Genomic DNA, 18,635 nt, shown 5'->3' with positions numbered 1-18,635 from the left:
TAAATGCTTGCTTTCTTTGTAGTTGCATTGCTGCTTCTTGGATTCCTTGGAAATTACCCAGTTCTGCTTAAAAGCTCCCTCCCAATGTGTTTTCTGTAAGGTTGCTGTTGCCATTGAAATACATAGGCCTATGTTTGCAGAGTAAGCCTGTCCTCCTACATATGGGTGAATTGGCAATGTGGGGGCTTTTCCGTTTGGCTAGAGGACTGTAGTCAGTTACTCGCTAACTGTTTTCAATCACCATGTTAAAAAATCATCCTTATTTACCTTTAGCTTCTAGCCATGTGCACATCTCTTCTTCCTGCTCATTTACTTTTCCTCCACCTCTTGCTTCCCCTTCCTCTTCCAACTCCTCCATCCTTCCACTCCATATCATATTCCCTCATTTTGCTGCATTCTAGGCCTCCGTCTGCTACTTACTAAGGCCCTCTTTTTTCCCCTTCTGTGAAAGATCTGAACTCCTCCACCAGGCATAGGCAAACTTGGCCCTCCAGATGTTTTAGGACTACAATTCCCATCATCCCTAACTAACAGGACCAGTGGTCAGAGGTGATGGGAATTGTAGTCTCATCTGGAGGGCCGAGTCTGCCTATGCATGAACTCCACCATTGGCAGCCAGAGAACATAGGAACATAAGAAGCTTTCCTTATACTGAGTCAGACGGCCCTTCCAGCTCAGTATTGTTTATACTGACTTTCTTCTGCCTTCCAGTGTTTCAGGCAGGGGACATTCCCAGCCCTACCTGGAGATGTCAGAGATCCTCCACTCCTGAGCCCATGACCCTTCTGAGAAGGTTCTTCCTGGTCCTTCTCTGTGGTATTAGGGCAGCTCGGCCAGTTGCTACCAGAGACTTCATCAGTACCACCATCATAAAATTTCTCCGTACATTACAATGTGAGCTGTCGCCTGTCTTAAATCTCATATGTGAGAGATGGCCAGGATGTGTTGATGTTCTCTACATGTTAGAAAACACATTGGCTTTTAACTAGCTGATGAGGCTAGTAGATTTGTTTTATGGTGTGCTCCTGGGTGAAATCCTATTCTGTTCCTAAAAAATCATCTAGATGATGGATTGCCTAGGATACATTGGTTGGGAAAAGAAATATGGGTCTTTAACTTTTTGTGTGTGGTGAGAATGTTTTCTAAGGACTTGAAAATAAGATGGGCTCTTATTCAGCTTCCACCATGCTACAAACACACACACACATTGTACACTTTAAAAATAAAGTAGTCTTGCCAGAAACTCTTATCCAAAATTTCCTCCCTGCTTTATTTTGACTTAAAAGATTATTAACTATTTGGTTTTGAATTAGTGTTCGCCCACACATTTGGTTTCCTCGGTTAGTACAAGCCAAAATAGGCAAGATTCAAATGTTTTTGGAGACCTGTTGTTGAAAGAGAAAGTTGGCAAGGCAACCTCTGTTTCAGTCTTCTGAAGAAACCAAATGACTTTTAAAAAATTGAAAGACTTTCCCTTAGGGATTTTTTTTTGGGGGGTGGGTGTAAAATTTTCAAACAGTTATCTACACGCTCACCTTAAGTAAGCTGCAAGTGTCTTATTTATACACCATATTTTCCTAACCTTTGATGTCACTGTTCTTTCTTTCTGTCTTAATACAAACCTCTTGCCTGTTAAGAACTTGGGGTGAAGTCCTCCCAAACGTTAGTGGTGACTGGAAGCAATGAGCACCGTCCTTCCCCTAGATATGTAGGGCTGGCGCTGAAAGGCCATCTAATGGTTTCAGGAACATGTGAAGAAAAGTGCAAGAGACAAGGTCAAAGTTTCAGCCTTTCCTCCAGCTTAGCCACCGACCCAGCAGTAAATACTGCCTTGATTTATGAAGCTGCTAAGGTTACTATTTGCACTTTGCATTGGTATGTTCTTTGCTGAAGCATTCCAGACAAATTGGGGGGTGGGTTGGAGGAAGTGGGCAATGGCATATTGTTGCTAATAGGATTTGATCAAACTGCTGCTTACTGTTTGGCATGTAACTAGATTAATAGGTTGGGTGTTCCTCAACATGGCAAGCTGCAGCAAGAGGATAATCTCCCTCCTTTTCCCCACCCGGTTTTGAGCCTTGCTCATCAGCAAATTGTAAAGCAGTAGTGGAGGTTGGCTGAGCAGCCTCTGCAGCGCTCTCTTATCCATTAAAAGGGAAGCTTCCCAAGCAGTGGCTTTAATCCTAACTTGGAAGAAGTTGCCCAGCTACGGCTGAGAAGATTCACTCTTCATTCTAACCGAATCATGAGACTATCCACAGTTCACGCTCCATGCCATAAATCTCTTCTCCCCTTCCCCCCAATACGCTCAAGAAGTATGCAAAAGAAGAAATATCTTCCAGAACTCTACATTTTTAGAGTCAGAGTCTGTGGACAAAGTCTTGTGTGCCTTACACACACAAATGTCCAACCACCAATCGTTGGGAACTGTGGTGCTTTTTTAAATGTGGGGGTTTGTTAATTCCTGCTGGTGTTGACTTTTTTTCATTGCATGTGAAAGACTTGGGATGTTGCCCACAGAGTCATGTGGAATCTGCCATCTGCACATGAGCGAGGACTTTTCAGACTGCCCCTTCCAGGGGAAGTCTACCTTAAAAGGCCCATCCCAGAAGGTCAGGGAATCCTTGGGACTGGCTTTTGTTGAGTAATTAGAGGCAGAAACTGGCACTTCCTCTCTTTGCATGAACACAGAAGTGTTTTGCACATGCAGAAGAGCATCTTTGGATCATCCCAGACCAAAAGACTTGACATCATGTTCTCACAGTGGCCAACCAGACGCCTATGTGGGAAATGTGCAAACTTGTAGCTCCTGAGTGGGTATTTTTTGGTCAGTGCTCCTTCCAGCCTCAGGAGCCAGCAAGGAATTGATTTGTCTAACGCAAGACATGGATATTAAGGAGAAACAGAGGGAGGGGCAAGGCTATGCTTGCAAAGTCCTACAGGGCAGGACAAGAAGGAAAATAAAACATTATACTGCAGTAAAAGCACCAATGAGTCCAGCAAGACCTTAAAGTTTGTTTGTTTGTTTGTTTGTTTGTTTGTTTGTTGCATGGACTGTTGTGGACTCAAGCCCACTTCATCAGATGCCTGAAATAAAATCTGAGTATAGCAACTTGCAGTATTTGCAGTCTGAAAGGACTGTAGTTTGTACCTTCTCAAGTCTTTCTCCTCTGGAGGGGGTTTTGCTTCAAGATCCATGTATTATATCAAGTGTTGCACGCGCACGCGCACACACACACACACACAGAGCAAGCAAATAAATTACTTGCAAATAGGATGGAAGAAATATTTCAGATTCTTTTGATGCTAGTATCAATGTTTAGGCTGTTAGCCCTCTACAGGGTGGTAAACCATTTCAGGTCTCTCTCTCTCTCTCTCTCTCTCTCTCTATATATATATATATAAATATAACAGTGGTACGCCGCAAGACGAAAGCCTCGGAAGACGAAAAACTCGCTAGATGAAAGAGTTTTTCGTTTTCTTACCCGCTTCGCAAGACGCATTTCCCTATGGGCTTGCTTCGCAAGACGAAGCTTGCCCCGCAAGCTCCGGGGATAGCGGGGAAGCGCAGCGCGCCTTCCCCTCTGTCCCCGGACCTGTTCTGAAGGCTGGCGGCGGGGAGAAGATCGCTTCTCCCCGTTGCCAGCCCCGCAAGCTCCGGGGACAGCGGGGAAGCGCAGCGCGTCTTCCCCGCTGTCCCCGGACCTCTTCTGAAGGCTGGCGGTGGGGAGAAGAGCCCTTCTCCCCACCGCCAGCCCCGCAATCTCCGGGGACAGCGGGGAAGCGCAGCGCGTCTTCCCCCCTGTCCCCAGACCTGGTCTGTAGGCGGTCTCCATAGGAACGCATTAATTGATTTTCAATGCATTCCTATGGGAAACCGTGCTTCGCAAGACGAAAAACTCGCAAGAAGAAAAAACTCGCGGAATGAATAAATTTTGTCTTGCGAGGCACCACTGTATATAATATGTATAATATAATATAATAATATATAATATATAATATACAATACATAATATATAATATGCCTCTATTTCTTTTCTAACCCTGATGATTGCAATCTATCTTGATACATCTCTTGGCTGAGGCAGTGGGTTTAAGGCGTTTCCCAACTGCTAAGTGATTTGTCCCTATTGTTTAGTCAATGAGTGGGTGTTTTTCATTAACACTCTCAAAATTGTGCCTCTGATGAGATTTGTTTATGTATATATGTTTCAATTAGTTAATTAATCCAGTCTCAGCCAGCTACTACTCACTGGGTGGCTTTGCGCAAAACCCTTATCTCAATCTTAATTTTCCTATCTGTGCCCGGGGGGGTGGGGGTGGGGTGGAATCGCAACGTACCTTGCAGGGATGTTTTGAGGATAAATTAAGTAAGAAGATTTTTGCCCACCCAAAGGTTGTGACATGGGGTGGGCTTTGAATCTCTCTTTTTTAATATTTAAAAAAATGTTTAATAAGTTTAAAGACAAGACAGTTACGTGATTAAAACAAAAAAACTTTAGTTGACACCCCAGATAATATCTTGGATTGATGATCCAGGATATAATAAGCAAGGAATAAAAAAACCGAGAACAGTTCTTGAGGCATTCAAAGGTATAGACCTGCTCATGGTTTCTTGGTGGCCAAGAAGTATGATTTATGAGATGGAAAGGGAAGACCAAGTAAGCCCAACAGAAAGCTTTTGAGAGTCAGGATGTATAGGTGGGACAACGGGATTGCGTGTTCCTGCTCCACCAGTCAGGCACCTCAAAGCCCATCAGATATCCACACACAGGTGTACTGTTTGTGTGGAGCTGATACCTGTTGGTGTTGACTTGGACAGGCCCAATGCAAGTGTGATGCCTGCTTGTGGCTATTCCATGGGCCCTGATGTTGGACAGATGAGCCTTACTCATCCACCCAACATAGCCCCTGCGCACAGTGGAGTTTGTCCCAGCCACGTAGGAGTGTGTTCACAGCCCAGCATGTCCACCTATTGAAGAGTTGCTCATTGGGGTGCCAAAGCAGCCATAGTTGTGTGCGTGCACAGCTAATAGTGTGGAAAAGAATGTGAATTCCCATCCATCAGGGTCTCTCTGGCATTCAGTGGAGCCTAGGTAGATATTCCGATTTGGACACACGAAACAGGGAATCTGGGGTTTTGACCTCCTCATATTTCAGTTGGTTCAAATGTTAGATGGTGTAGCTGTTAGTTGCGCCACAGGTAGCAGCTGAGCATTGGAGGAGGGAAAGGGAGTTAAGGAGTTAAGGGAAATAAATTCTAAGCACGATTCAAAGTGTTGGTGCTGACCTTTAACTAGAATACCTGGAGGAATGTCTCCACCTCCATCATTCAGCCCAGTCCACTGAGGTCCAGCTCCAAGGGCCTTCTGGGGGTTCCCTCGCTACGAGAAATGAGGTTACAGGGAACTAGGCAGAGGGCCTTCTCGGTAGTCGCGCCCTCCCTGTGAAACGCCCTCCCATCAGATGCCAAGGAAATAGCAACAATCTGATTTTTAGATAGTTTTCTATTTAAGTTACATTGTTGTCTTTAGAAAGATTTTTCCTTCGAAAGCATTTTTTTAAAAAAATCCAATTTAAATTTTAAAAATCCGATTTTTTTTAATCATTGATTTTTATTCACCCTGACCTGCAGTTTCATAAGAGTATATATTTAAAGTAGGTGAATAAATGAACAAATTAATTTGCATATGCAGAAAATATTAAAAATAAATTTAAGGAACTGCAGAAAGAGGGGGAAGGAAGTCAAGTTTTGAAGTGTTAAAATGACTGTAAAATTATTGAAATGTATAAACCTGAAAACTCTTCTTATTCTCTTTATTCTTCTGCATTCCTCCATTGGGACTCCTCAAGTTGCAGGAGGCTAATCCATCTAGGGAACACCCCCCAGTCGAGGTGTTTTGCTCTGTATGAGCAATTCATGCCGGTTGCTGCCTTAAACCTCTCTTCTCTCTGGTTTTGTTGGTGGCTTCCCTTACAGGTGGCTATTGAGTAGCATCAGGGTCTTTGCCCTCTGAGGGGCAGATTTCTAAAAACTCCTTAAAGCCAGCTTGGCATGCATCATCTACTTTTTCCTTCCTTTCTGCTCTCCACTGTGTTCACATACCCCATTATAATCACAGAGGGGTGTATGCATGTTTACCCAAATATAATGAAGGCATGGAATATGCATCTTTGATATAGCGGGCAATCAATCATAGAAATTGAACTAAAACAATGGGCTCCCCCCCCCCCTTTAAGCCAAGCAACTCGGCGAAGACAGGGAAAAAGAAAACGTTTTACATTGCTAGATATCTGCCTGATTGTTTCAGGGACCACCACCGTACAAGCTCATCAGGAAATTTCTTGCCACCCTGAAAATTCAGATTCTTTAAGGGGCATCTATAAAGGTAAAGGTACCCCTGCCCGTACGGGCCAGTCTTGACAGACTCTGGGGTTGTGCACCCATCTCACTTAAGAGGCCAGGGGCCAGCGCTGTCCGGAGACACTTCCGGGTCACGTGGCCAGCGTGACAAAGCTGCATCTGGCGAGCCAGCGCAGCACACGGAAACGCCGTTTACCTTCCCGCTGGTAAGCGGTCCCTATTTATCTACTTGCACCTGGGGGTACTTTCGAACTGCTAGGTTGGCAGGCGCTGGGACCGAGCAACGGGAGCGCACCCCGCCGCGGGGATTCGAACCGCCGACCTTTCGATCGGCAAGCCCTAGGCGCTGAGGCTTTTACCCACAGCGCCACCCGCGTCCCAAGGGGCATCTATATTGCATGTTAAATACTGTCTTTCCTCTACCATCCTCTTCATGTTAAGGCCTCATGTCCTCTTTAACGTATTTACTAAGAATAAAACTATGTTGGTTTTAAACAGGATTTGCTTCTAAGTAAGCTTGCTTAGAATTGTGGACTTTCTCAAAGAATCTCTCTCTCTCTCTCTCTCTCTCTCTCTCTCTCTCTGTGTGTGTGTGTGTGTGTGTGTGTGACATTTGTCCACCAGCTTTTCCTATCTTTGGAATCTGAACTTGTTTGGTAACACACATGCAGATGTGTAGCTTTAGGCAATAGTCTCTTGTCTTTTGTGTGTGTGTGTGTGTGCGCGCGCGTGCTATCACCACTGCCAGAAACATCATGGCAAAATCCAATTTTGCATTCCTGTAGCTGGGAAAACAACACCTGGAGATCATCCGCCTGGGTTCTGCTCGCCATCATGAATGATTTGTGGCATAAGGCTGATCAGACTAGATCCTTAACTCCTTACTTTATATAGTTGGTCCCTTCAACAGCCTAATTAGCTTCTAGCAAGTGGAATGCTTTCCTTTTAATTTCTCCTTGGCAATCTGAATGTAGTTTTGTGTTGTGCACAGGCACAACTTGACTTAGTTGGATGCACTGCTTGAGCAAACCTTGGGAAACAATTAGGGTATCTTTCAAACTGACTCAATTTGATTGCATAATTACTCAAATAATGGTCAGTAATGGAATACGTAGGGTTATCTTCTGGCTAATCCTCAAGTAATGGAATTGTGTATCTCATTTTTTTCCTCCCCCCCCCCCTCTCCTTCTCAGCCGTTCCCAATGTGCAGGGGAAAAACTGAGACACAAGCGATTATGGGAAGTAGGGGAGCCACTGGAGGCCAGCAAGGAAAAGGAGACCTTATCTTAAGCAATTAATCAGGAAACTCATATTGTAGGACAATTATTCAAAGCTCATTCTAAAATAGTTTTAGAGCCCCGGGTCCTAAGATACTTTCCCGCCTCCCCCACCCACCCACTTTTCATTTGTCAAGGTCACTTGGAGCACCAGGGGCCAAGCCTTGCTGCAGTTTGAAGAGGGCTGTTTTTTAATTGTACTGCTTTGGACACCTTATCCTGTTCTCTCCCTCCCCCCCCCTTTTATTTTAAGTGGGTTACCTTCTGTTGGTGTTGAGCAGTCGCCAGTTTAGGAGCCAGCCATCATTTTCGTCAAGCAAAGTGGAGCAGCAGATAAACAAAAGCGCAGATTAGTGTGTCCCCCCCCCCGAACCCTGTGGCAAGAGGAATAAATTTCTTTGCAGATCTGAATCTCTTGCATCTCAGCCTGGAAGAATGCCTGTGTGGGTTCTTGCTCGGGTATCATACAGGAAGTACAAATAGAGGAAGGAGGAATTGCTCCTTGATCCTTTTGTATAACATCCCTAGATGCCCTTAGTCTTCCCAGTTCCTAAACATCAACTTGAATTCTCCAAAAGAAAGGCATGTCGAAACCATGCTAACCCTTGATTTGTTTTACCTATGGTTTCTTTCACAGACAAGCTAATAAGTAATGGCTTATCTATACAAAACTTGGTTTGTTTCCTAACCGTTCTTCCTTGTGCCTCTTCAGATGTCTGAGATATGGTAAACAAGCAAATTGCAGTTAATCAAGGTTGTTGAGTTTGTCCACATCAGCCCAGTCAACCCATTTCTAAGTGAGAACAGGCTTTGCCCCTCCCCTGATCTTTTACTGCCATGCTTCTTGAAGCTAAGCCATGGTTTGGCTTAGTGTACATGAACCAGGGCTCATCGGTTGTCTGGAACAGGACAAATCACGAGTGTAGGATCAGGCATAACAATAAGCCAAACCATGGCTTAGGTCTGAGCACTGTTGCAGCAGGAAGAACCAGGGAGAGTGAAGTGGGTACATGTTCTAGCTTAGCCATGGTTTGCCTTGGCATTAATTTGCAAACTGGGATCACAGAAAACAAACCATAGTTAGTGGGCTGGATCCAGACATACAAAAACAACAACAACAACAACAACAACAACCACAACAGCAACAACAACAACCACAACTTGGCTTAACAACAAGATGGCTTCATTGTTATGTGTGAACCAAATGGCTATTTTCTTACAGCTTCTGAAAGTTCAATGGAGTAACTTTAGTATACAGATAATAGGGCTTATGAGAATACAAGCGTTTGTATTATCTTAGTAGGCCTTCTCTCTTTGACTGGAGAGAGAGCCTTTTCTAAGGTGATGTCTTCCCCAGCACAGATGTGTGCAAGCTATTTATTCACTTGGTCTATTTATATATCTACCAACACCCAAAAATCTCCAGGGGCTTTACAGTAAATTCAGTGAAAACAGCGAGTCACCATTTAAAACTCAAAACAGAAATATAATGACGGCAAAGGCCTTAGCAAACAACTAGGTTCTTACATGGGATCTAAATTCCCACAGCATGTGAGCCATCTGAATTTCAAGAGGAAGTGGGCAGCAGAGCTGGGGTGCCACCACGGAAAAGGCTTGTCAGTGCCAAACAAGGGGATACCAGCACTGGGACATTTTAAGGAGGGCTACCTTGGCTGATGGGACACGGGTGGCACTGTGGGTTAAACCACAGAGCCTAGGACTTGCCAATCAGAAGGTCAGCAGTTCGAATCCCTGCGACGGGGTGAGCTCCTGTTGCTCAGTCCCTGCTCCTGCCAACCTAGCAGTTCGAAAGCACGTCAAAGTGCAAGTAGATAAATAGGTACCACTCTGGCGGGAAGGTAAACAGCGTATCCGTGTGCTGCTCTGGTTCGCCAGAAGCGGCTTAGTCATGCTGGCCACATGACCCGGGAGCTGTACGCCAGCTCCCTCGGCCAATAAAGCGAGATGAGCGCCGCAACCCCAGAGTCGGCCACAACTGGACCTAATGGTCAGGCGTCCCTTTACCTTTACCTTTACCTTTGCTGATACAAGGGCAGGTACATATAGGGAGAGAGTCTCTGAGTGTTTCATTTTATTTTGATTCTGAACTATACAAATGACAATTTAATTGACCAGTAATTTAATCCAGACCTTAGAAAATACATAGATAGGGTGTGCACAGCTGAAAATGCCACTTCAACTACTGCCCTTGCCCTCGACCCTCCTGCCTCTTCTTGCAACAGTTCTGCAGCCCCATTCCCGTCGCAGTTGCTCAGTTTCCAGGACCTGAGCAGAGAGATTTATCAGAAGGCGTTGCACTGATGCATGAGGTTCTGGGAGGAGAAGCGGTAGATCTCCGCAGCCCTCCTCCACAGAAAAGCCTAAGGTCATCGTAAACAGCGAGAGGCCTTTGAGTGGATGTGGTTTTAATTTTTCTCATGCCCTCTAAATTTCGCTGCTTGCTTGAGTGAGAAAACTACCCGCAGAATTATTACTCAGCGTGATGGCCCGGTGCTCTGGTAGCACTTTTCCAGGGGTGCTGACAGCAGCGTTTTGAAGCTGACAGAGAGTAGGGCTCTCCTCTCCAGTTTCAAATGGCTGCTGAGTGCCGCCTGAGAGGTGCTACTGTGTAGCTGCATGGAAGATCACACTACCTGATAATTCCCTGCCTGCCCGCCCCCTGCCCCCACTCCCAGTCCTAGGGGCACTTGACGCGGAATGGGTTAGAAGTAGAAAACACATAGAAGGAAGGAGACCAGCTGAACATGGAGAGAAGGGAACAGAGTTATTGTTGAGTGATAAAACGGGCGGCGGGGGGGGGGGGCTCTTTTCAAAGCTATGATCTACCCTCTTAAAGTCTTATGTTTGAAAAAGCATAGGTGGGACTCCTATTGCCTCTCCCCCCAAGACACAGAGCATTTAATGCTTTATTTTAACTTGAGCGTGCAATTTCTCTCCCCCTCTCCAGTTACTTATTATAAATAGTGTTCGGTATCTGTTCATGCATATGCTCAAGGACTCCTAATCGAGGCTTGAAAAATTCCAGGGCTGTTCGCATGTCAACCATTTTCAAACTAACAGCATTGTTGGCATCCGTCAGTCTCGAGAGACAATGGAGTGCACCTCCAGGGGTGAAGTCAAACTGCTTCGTTAGCAGCACCAAAGTGATCTCCCCAGTGCGTATGAAGACCCTCCTCTTGGCCTCACTGATGTGGTCCAAAGGAAAGCATAGCAAAACGTTTGGCACCAGCTTGGCTGTAGGAGTTGCTGGAAGGAGGCGTGCAAGGCGCCATCCAACTGTCTTAGGGACTCCACTCCAGATTTGGGTAGGGTTTAGCCTTTTCTTCCCCCAAAGATATCCTGCACTGCAGAAGAATTTTAGGAACAAAGTTCTCCTCTTAGATTACCTGACTTCCCAAGTTGATGAGCCACATCTGCCCCTCGTCTACCTCTAGAGCACGTGCAAAAACCGCCTTCTTGACCATTGGATCCACTCTTGGTCTCATCTGCTCAAATCTGCTGGAGCTTTGTATTTGCATGCCTGTCAAGGCTGTTCCCGGGATAGTGGCTTCTGTCGCATGCTGACAGCTTCTAGGAGCCACAGGTGAGAGCTGAGTGAAGGTTCTGGCGTAAACTTGCATTAACTGCAGAGGCCAATGTCTGCAGCAGCCATTATTCATTTTTCTACAAACCACTCACCATGTGCCTCTACACTGCATTCTGTTTTTTCCAGGAAATACTTATTTTTAAAATTTTTATTCTATTTATCAAAACATTCCTATCCGAGCCTTCTGGTACAAAAGCACTTCTCTAATTGGCTTCTTATCTTGCATCTCAGTTTGTTGTCCCCTTTCCATTTATCTACTTTCTGCAAGGAATCCATAGTCCTTGCTTGTTTCCCTAACTTGTCCCAGTCTTATTCTCTTGCACTGATGCCTCTCATTTGGGGGATGTAGGCGTGGGAACATGTTGACAACACAAAAACATTGCATGTCTCCCACTAAATCCTCTGGATGCTGTCAACTTCCTGCAGCGAACAAGATGTTCTAATTCTGGTCTTCTTTGGCGATCACTCGTAGCTGCTGAGTAAGATTGTCTTCCATAAACACCATTTTAACAATGAGTCCATAAGTGACTGGAGGCCAATTCTGGATCCACACATCCTTCCACAATGGGGACATTGGTTTCCTGGCGGGAGTTGATCATGGTGTGGATTTGCCGAACGTGCCTTCCTCTTAGTACGTTTCTCCCTTGCGTCCTGAGTTCGACTGTCTTCAAAGCCCATGACATCTTTGGTAAAGGCTGTTCTCCAATTGGAGCGCTCGCAGGCAATTGTTTCCCAGTTGTTGGTGTTTATACCTTTTTTTTTAGATTTGCCTTGAGACAGTCTTTAAACCTCTTTTGTCAACCACCAGCACTACGCTTTCCATTTTAAAGTTCGGAATAGAGCAGTTGCTTTGGAAGACGATCATCAGGCATCCACACAACATGACCAGTCCAACGAAGTTGATGTTGAAGAATCATCGCTTCAACACTGGTGATCTTTGCTTCTCCCAGTACACTGGTATTAGTTCGCTTGTCTTCCCAAGTGATGTGTAAATCTATTAAGGGCTGAGGAACAAGATCATAACAGTGGCAGTTCTGCCTTTATAGGCTGCTCTTTCCAAATCTAGCCCAGCCTAGATCTCATCTACCCTGCGCCAAAAGATACTTGGCTAATTGAGCTATGAATACCTTATTCTGATGCAATGTGCCAGAAGCGAAGCACCTGTATTGATACTTTTTTTTTAAAAAGTGCATTCAGTTTATTTTAGTGGGGGCAGAGCAACTTGTATGCGCACATAAGCAATTTGTCTTTTGCTGCCAATTTGTAGGAACACCTGGCAGGGGTGTGCTGTGCAAATTTCAGTATCTTTCCATCTAGGTTTTCATGCTGCCTCTCTCACCATGATCTCTGAAGCTGGCTTTGAACGAGAGCGTCTTTAACAAGAGTGTGAATCGAGAGTGGTATCATTAGCAGCCTGCTATGGAAGCAACCAGGAAGCAATGTTGCCTTTTTAAACCAGGGCTTGTGTTTAGGTAGGGAAGTTCATAAGAAGCCTGCAGAGGGTGTAGATAGATTGGGACTTACTGCAGCTGACTTGCCTTTTCTCTCTCCTTCTCTCTGCTTTCAGTAGCACATCCCTGTCCTTGAAAATATATGGCTGGGGCAACCAAGGGTCATGCCATATTATTTTCATTAAGCCTTACACCTAATACTTTATACCAAGTGTACATCTAAAACGTTAGGGTGGAAATGTGATAAACCTGTTTGCAAACACTTTTGTCAGGGAACCTGATTGACTGCCATCTCGGCTTGTTGGCAGATCCAAGTTTACCGCTGTCTTCTCTATTTTCAGACTAGGGATGCACCTTTAACACAGACATACATTGGGGGCCCCTGTTTCTTCTTTTTAAATATATATTTGTATGGTGGTAGTGCTGCTGTTGTAGACCATCTTAGATGTTTTAAACGTTGCCCAGTAATGCCATCGTGTAAATTGAAAGCAGGGTTTGTGAGGTAGGTCCTGGTGTATTGCATGAATTTGTGTCTCCTTACTAGGGAAAGAGAGGGACGCGGGTGGCGCTGTGGGTTAAACCACAGAGCCTAGGGCTTGCCAATCAGAAGGTCGGCAGTTTGAATCCCCGTAACGGGGTGATCTCCCATTGCTTGGTCCCTTCTCCTGCCAACCTAGCAGTTTGAAAGCACGTCAGAGTGCAAGTAGATGAATAGGTACCCCTCCGGCGGGAAGGAAAACGGCGTTTCCGTGTGCTGCTCTGGTTCGCCAGAAGCGGCTTAGTCATGCTGGCCACATGACCCGGAAGCTGTACGCCGGCTCCCTCGGCCAATAAAGCGAGATGAGCTCCGCAACCCCAAAGTCGTCCGCGACTGGACCTAATGGTCAGGGGTCCCTTTACCTTTTACTAGGGAAAGAATCATAGAGGACCTTGACCTCTTGTTTATGTGTGCTTTAAGTGATCTCTTTACCAAAAATGGAGGCAGGGAGATGAGTAGGGGAAGATGTACAGTGAGAAGTCCTCTGTCTGTGAGGGATTGGACATGGCATCCAGTTGAGACCAGCCTTTGGATAGTCTTATGCCATACTGACTTGCTTTTATTTTTAGCATTGTGCCGTTAAAATTGTCACCTAAGGCATGCTGACAGGGATTTTGCAGGGTGTGTGTGTGTGTGTGTGCAGTGGCCCATTTAGTTCAGCATTCTGTTCTCTTAGTAGCCAAACAGATAGATGCAAGCAGACCCCCTGAGCTCAACAGTGCTCTCCCGCTCCCTTCCTCGGTTTACAGCAACTGGAATTCAGAAGCATATTGTCTCTCACTGTGGAGAGCCATTGATAGTCTATGCTTCTGCTTTGCTACAGGTCTCCTACATTCCCTGTGGGCTTCCCTGGTGTCAAATAATAGGGGAGGCACAGCTGAGAGCAGGGCAGATAGATGGCCTTGTTGCGTTGGGTAATGCCTGTTTGCACCTATGTTTTAAAATGAGGGAATTTGGGGGTTTATTTTAAAATAAGACGTTGTCAGTGCTAACACGAAAAGCCCCTTCTCCACAATATTAAATAAGTAAGCACAGGCTGGGGAAACTAACTGTTTACTCGCCATCCCTCTCCCCCCGCCAGCTCACTCCAGTGGCAGCACACTTGAGAAGTGTAAATACTGCCTGAATTCCCAATCTACAGATCGTAAAACATGACCTTTTGTCAGAGGATCGGTGGAGGATCTTAGATGGCTCAGAAATTTCCAAGCCAGAAGCACTTGAAAAGGGAGATTATTGAAATACTCCAGATAGTGACATTGTCTCGGATGATCTCCAAATTCATATTTCTTTTATCGGGAACGAGCGGGTGTGAGAAATCTCACCTTAATGCACACTATTACCATAGCTGTGCCCCTATTATACTATTGTAATCGGGTCTGAACCAAGAGCAGTGATTAACGATGGCAATTTATTGTATCTGACGAGGGGAGAAAATGGGAGATGTTGTCGTTATCATAAATCATATCATAAATAACCAAAGAGAAGCCCTCGGAAAGCTTGTGTGGTGTCAGCAATGAGGCACTTTTCGGCGCGTTCGCCCAGGATGGTAGCCATAGAAACCCCAAAGTCATATTGTTATCTTAGTCTTGCTGCAGTTATGTGATACAACCATATTAACATATAGATTAGGCCATTTATAATACTAGGTGTCATTTCAGGTTAGCTTGCTTATATAGCATTTTAGGGCTCTCTCATTTTCATTCTGCAGAATGTTAGGGAAAGGCTGCGTTTCCACAGGTCAGTCTCGAGCCATTTATAACCCATCAGCGTCACACAACTGTCAGCCCTGTTAATATACTCCTGTTATTGATTGGTTGCAGTGTGCAAGTTGTCACTGCCTAATTACCTTGTCTTTGCTAATAATTTCATTTTTAACAGGGGGGAAAAATGAAATATGTTTAAACAAGGAATATAGTGCATATACTTTACTGAGTTCTTTGGTCCAAGAAGCCCAATTTATTGCTGAGGTGCAGATAGAGTGGGGGGGGGGGGGAGAGAGCCTGTTGCAAACATCCTAGGAAAACTTGCTCAGCTTTGCAGTTGGTTTCTTTCTGATGCTTTTTGACTCTTTTCTGTCCCGTCAGTCCCCCCCAGTTGGTTGTTGCTCTTCTTAAGGTGAGGTGCAGTGTAGGCTGCAGCTTGCAGAGGAAAAAATATGATGATGAGCAACTGGACTGTTGCCAGCATAGCAAATGAAATTATTTAGAATTATATGGGATTTGTGCATAGCTTCCTCTGTCTCTCTCCCTCTCCCTCCCCCCCCCCCTCTCTCTCTCTCTCTCTCACACACACACACACACACACACCATGTTTTCACATTTCTTCCTTTGATCTTCTCCAGTTTACAAATCTTAATTGAGCCATCGGCTTGCCAGGGATATCGGGCATACAGTGGTATTTGTTTGCAGATAAATATGGTGGTGGTTACATATGCCTGGAGAGAAAGTTCCTAGAAATTCTAAGATCGTGACAAGTCTTTAGAAGTGTAAATTGATTTTAAGTAAGATGGAAAGGTGTGAGAAAATGCAACTGCTTACAATAGCTGCTGTCGAAACTAATTTTACTAGATTCCATTTCCCCCTGTTAACGCAGCAACTATCAGATGAGTACTGAGGATTCCAGCCCAGGTTTCTGGGGTTCTCCAAAATGAGAATCTTGATGTGCAGGGAATACTTTGAATGACCACTATCCCACTGCCCCAGGAGTGGGGAACCTCAACCCCAGGGGCCAAATGTGGCTCTCCAGGCATTTCTATCTGGCCCCCAGGACTCTGCCCAGGCCACATGGCCCCTCATCAGGCCACGCTCCTCACCAGCCCTTATCCCACCCTCTTTGAATGTGTGCTCTGAACTATGATCATACCTATTGCTTACCTGGGAAGAAGTAGTAGGAAACTCTTCTCTTTTTTTGCATGGTTGGAATGTGTTTTTAACATTCTGTTGGGAGCCGCCCAGAGTGGCTGGGGCAACCCACTCAGATGGCTGGCATATAAATAGAAGAAGTTGTTGTTGTTAGTCCATCACCCTGCACGCTTCTGCTTTTGGTTCCGCTGCAGAAAGTTGCCCACCTTAGAATGCAGCCCTTGGGTAGAAAGAGGTCCACACTTCACTGCTTGTTGTTGTTGTTTAGTCGTTTAGTCGTGTCCAACTGTTCGTGACCCCATGGACCAGAGCACACCAGGCACTCCTGTCTTCCACTGCCTCCCGCAGTTTGGTCAAACTCATGCTGGTAGCTTTGAGAACACTATCTAACCATCTCGTCCTCTGTCATCCCCTTCTCCTTGTGCCCTCCATCTTTCCCAACATCAGGATCTTTTCCAGGGAGTCTTCTCATGAGGTGGCCAAAGTCTTGGAGCCTCAGCTTCACAATCTGTCCTTCCAGTGAGCTTCTCTGCTACAGCATCATTAATATTGGCTAACATTTTGCTTGCTCAAGCTCTTCCATTTTAGTAGTGGAGGAACTCAAGTCTTTAGGAAGTGTAAGGCACTCCATTGCAGCCCATGTCATACAAAATGGCTAGGATTTCTCTTTCTCTTTCTAATAACTGGCTTCTTGGGAGCTGCTGTCAGATTGTTGGATTGTAGCACTGCATTCATTCAGGGTATAACCTGGAATTATTTATCAGCTGTCCTGGGTATTGAAGAGCGGCAATGCACAATTACTCAAGCCTAGTGCTCACAAAGAACAGGTGAAGAGGTAAACCTGTTTTGAGGCTGCAGGTGGGGGCTCATAGGATCGAATCCTCCTGCATCCAGAAATATTTCCTGCACACGGAAAACTAGCGTGTCAGAGAGAAGAATTCAAACTTAGTTTTTCCCCTGACATTTGGGTTTCTGCATGTACAGTGCATTTATAGTCACCCAGAGAACGTGAGTTATAGGTAGCCTATAAATCGTATTGATAAATAGAAGAAAAAATTGTATTTTGCTGTGAAGGAACATAATCATGTGAAAGCTCACCTTTTGTCTGAATTGATACAATCTAGAAAGAGGCTTAGCTTTGCAGATGCTCTTGTTAAGAACGCAAGATACCTTGAATATCTTTGGCTTTTAGTAGGCCTGTCAACATCTGTCTGAAACACCTTTTAGAGGACTTGTTAATAACTCTTGATGGACTGTCGGAAGGAGGAGCTATTGAATGGTGTTTTTTGCGGGTGATCAGAGGTATCTTCTAAAGCGGGGTAGGGGCAATCATGGTTCTTTGGGCCCCTTGGAATTTGATGCAGGGAGCTATGCAACGCGAAGGCATTTTTCCAGGCCTGCATTGGGCTGACATCTATAACTTGGAAGCTGTTCCCTATGAATTTGAAATGTTTTTCCAGCACCACCACTCATTCCCCTCTTAATTCATACCATTATAGGGCAAGAAAGCATATTTCATTCCCATAATAAATCAGATAATGATTGAACCAGATTTGAGAAACCTGCAGCACAGAAACTGGCGGTTCAGTCTATTTCTAGCAGGTGCCGACTCAGTCAAGAGTGATTTGCTTTTTCTTTCTTTTCTTTTTTTAAGAGACAGAAATGTGCATGCCCATCCAAGCAAAACTGAACTGCCTAACACTTTTCTGTTTTTCACAGAAGGCTAAGGCTTTATCCCCGGGCAAAGTCTCCACTCTGGACTGGCTGCTGTAAATCCTCTGGGCCTTGGCAAAAGCTCGACTTGTTAGCTCGTTTTACTTAATTTGTGATGCTGGCACTCATTCATGCTTCAGCCCAGGGCTCTTGACTCAACTCTCCTAAATCGGGGCATTGACACATTTTAGAGGGAAGAAACATCCCCTCCCATAGCCTGAAAGGAAACTCTTCCAAATGAGATTCTTTAAGTTGGATTCAGAATAAAGGAAGACTTTGCACAGTTTCAGAATAATATTTTATTTTATTTACAAAAAATGTTTGTTAAAATAACAAAATTGCATACTCATTCCTCCTTGCAGCCACCTTCCAAAAACCGAATAATTCTGGATATTCCTCACTAATAGCATCTACAGGTTGCTTTCATGCTGGAGTTTTTAAAATTCTTGCAATTACTAAGCTTCAAAAGAGGGCTGTTATACAGTTAAGCAAAAGACGAGTGTGTACTGCACCCACTCTCATGTTGCTAAAGTCAAACCAGACAGACTTTTTTTTTGTGAAGTTGGGGAAATGAATGTACAGAGGTTATTTAACAGTAGCAGAGCGAGAGAATCATTTTGTGACTGAACCGTTGGTTGTATCCAACCAAGTGCTACTCAGAGTAAACCTGCTGAAATTAATGGACCTAAATTAATCTCATTCTTTGATTTCAGTTGGTCGACTCTGAATATGACTAACCTGCCTTCCTGGGCTCCTTTGGGAGGAAAGACAGGGGGGAAAAACATTGAATACAACTCCATGTAGCTACATTGATTTTTTTTAAA

The 18,635-nt window shown here is 44.8% G+C and overlaps 1 protein-coding gene across 2 annotated transcripts in view; it reads left to right on the top strand.

The window, feature by feature from the left end:
- TAF3 (TATA-box binding protein associated factor 3) overlaps positions 1-18,635 on the top strand; it is a 132,358-nt gene that overhangs the window by 71,362 nt on the left and 42,361 nt on the right. The gene's annotated exons all lie outside the window — the stretch shown is intronic.

Source organism: Podarcis raffonei, chromosome 10 (genome assembly GCF_027172205.1).
Source record: "Podarcis raffonei isolate rPodRaf1 chromosome 10, rPodRaf1.pri, whole genome shotgun sequence".
In the NCBI taxonomy this organism is placed as follows: Eukaryota; Metazoa; Chordata; class Lepidosauria; order Squamata; family Lacertidae; genus Podarcis; species Podarcis raffonei.
The sequence above is the reverse complement of the archived record's forward strand: the minus strand, read 5'-3'. Positions and strand labels throughout refer to the sequence as shown.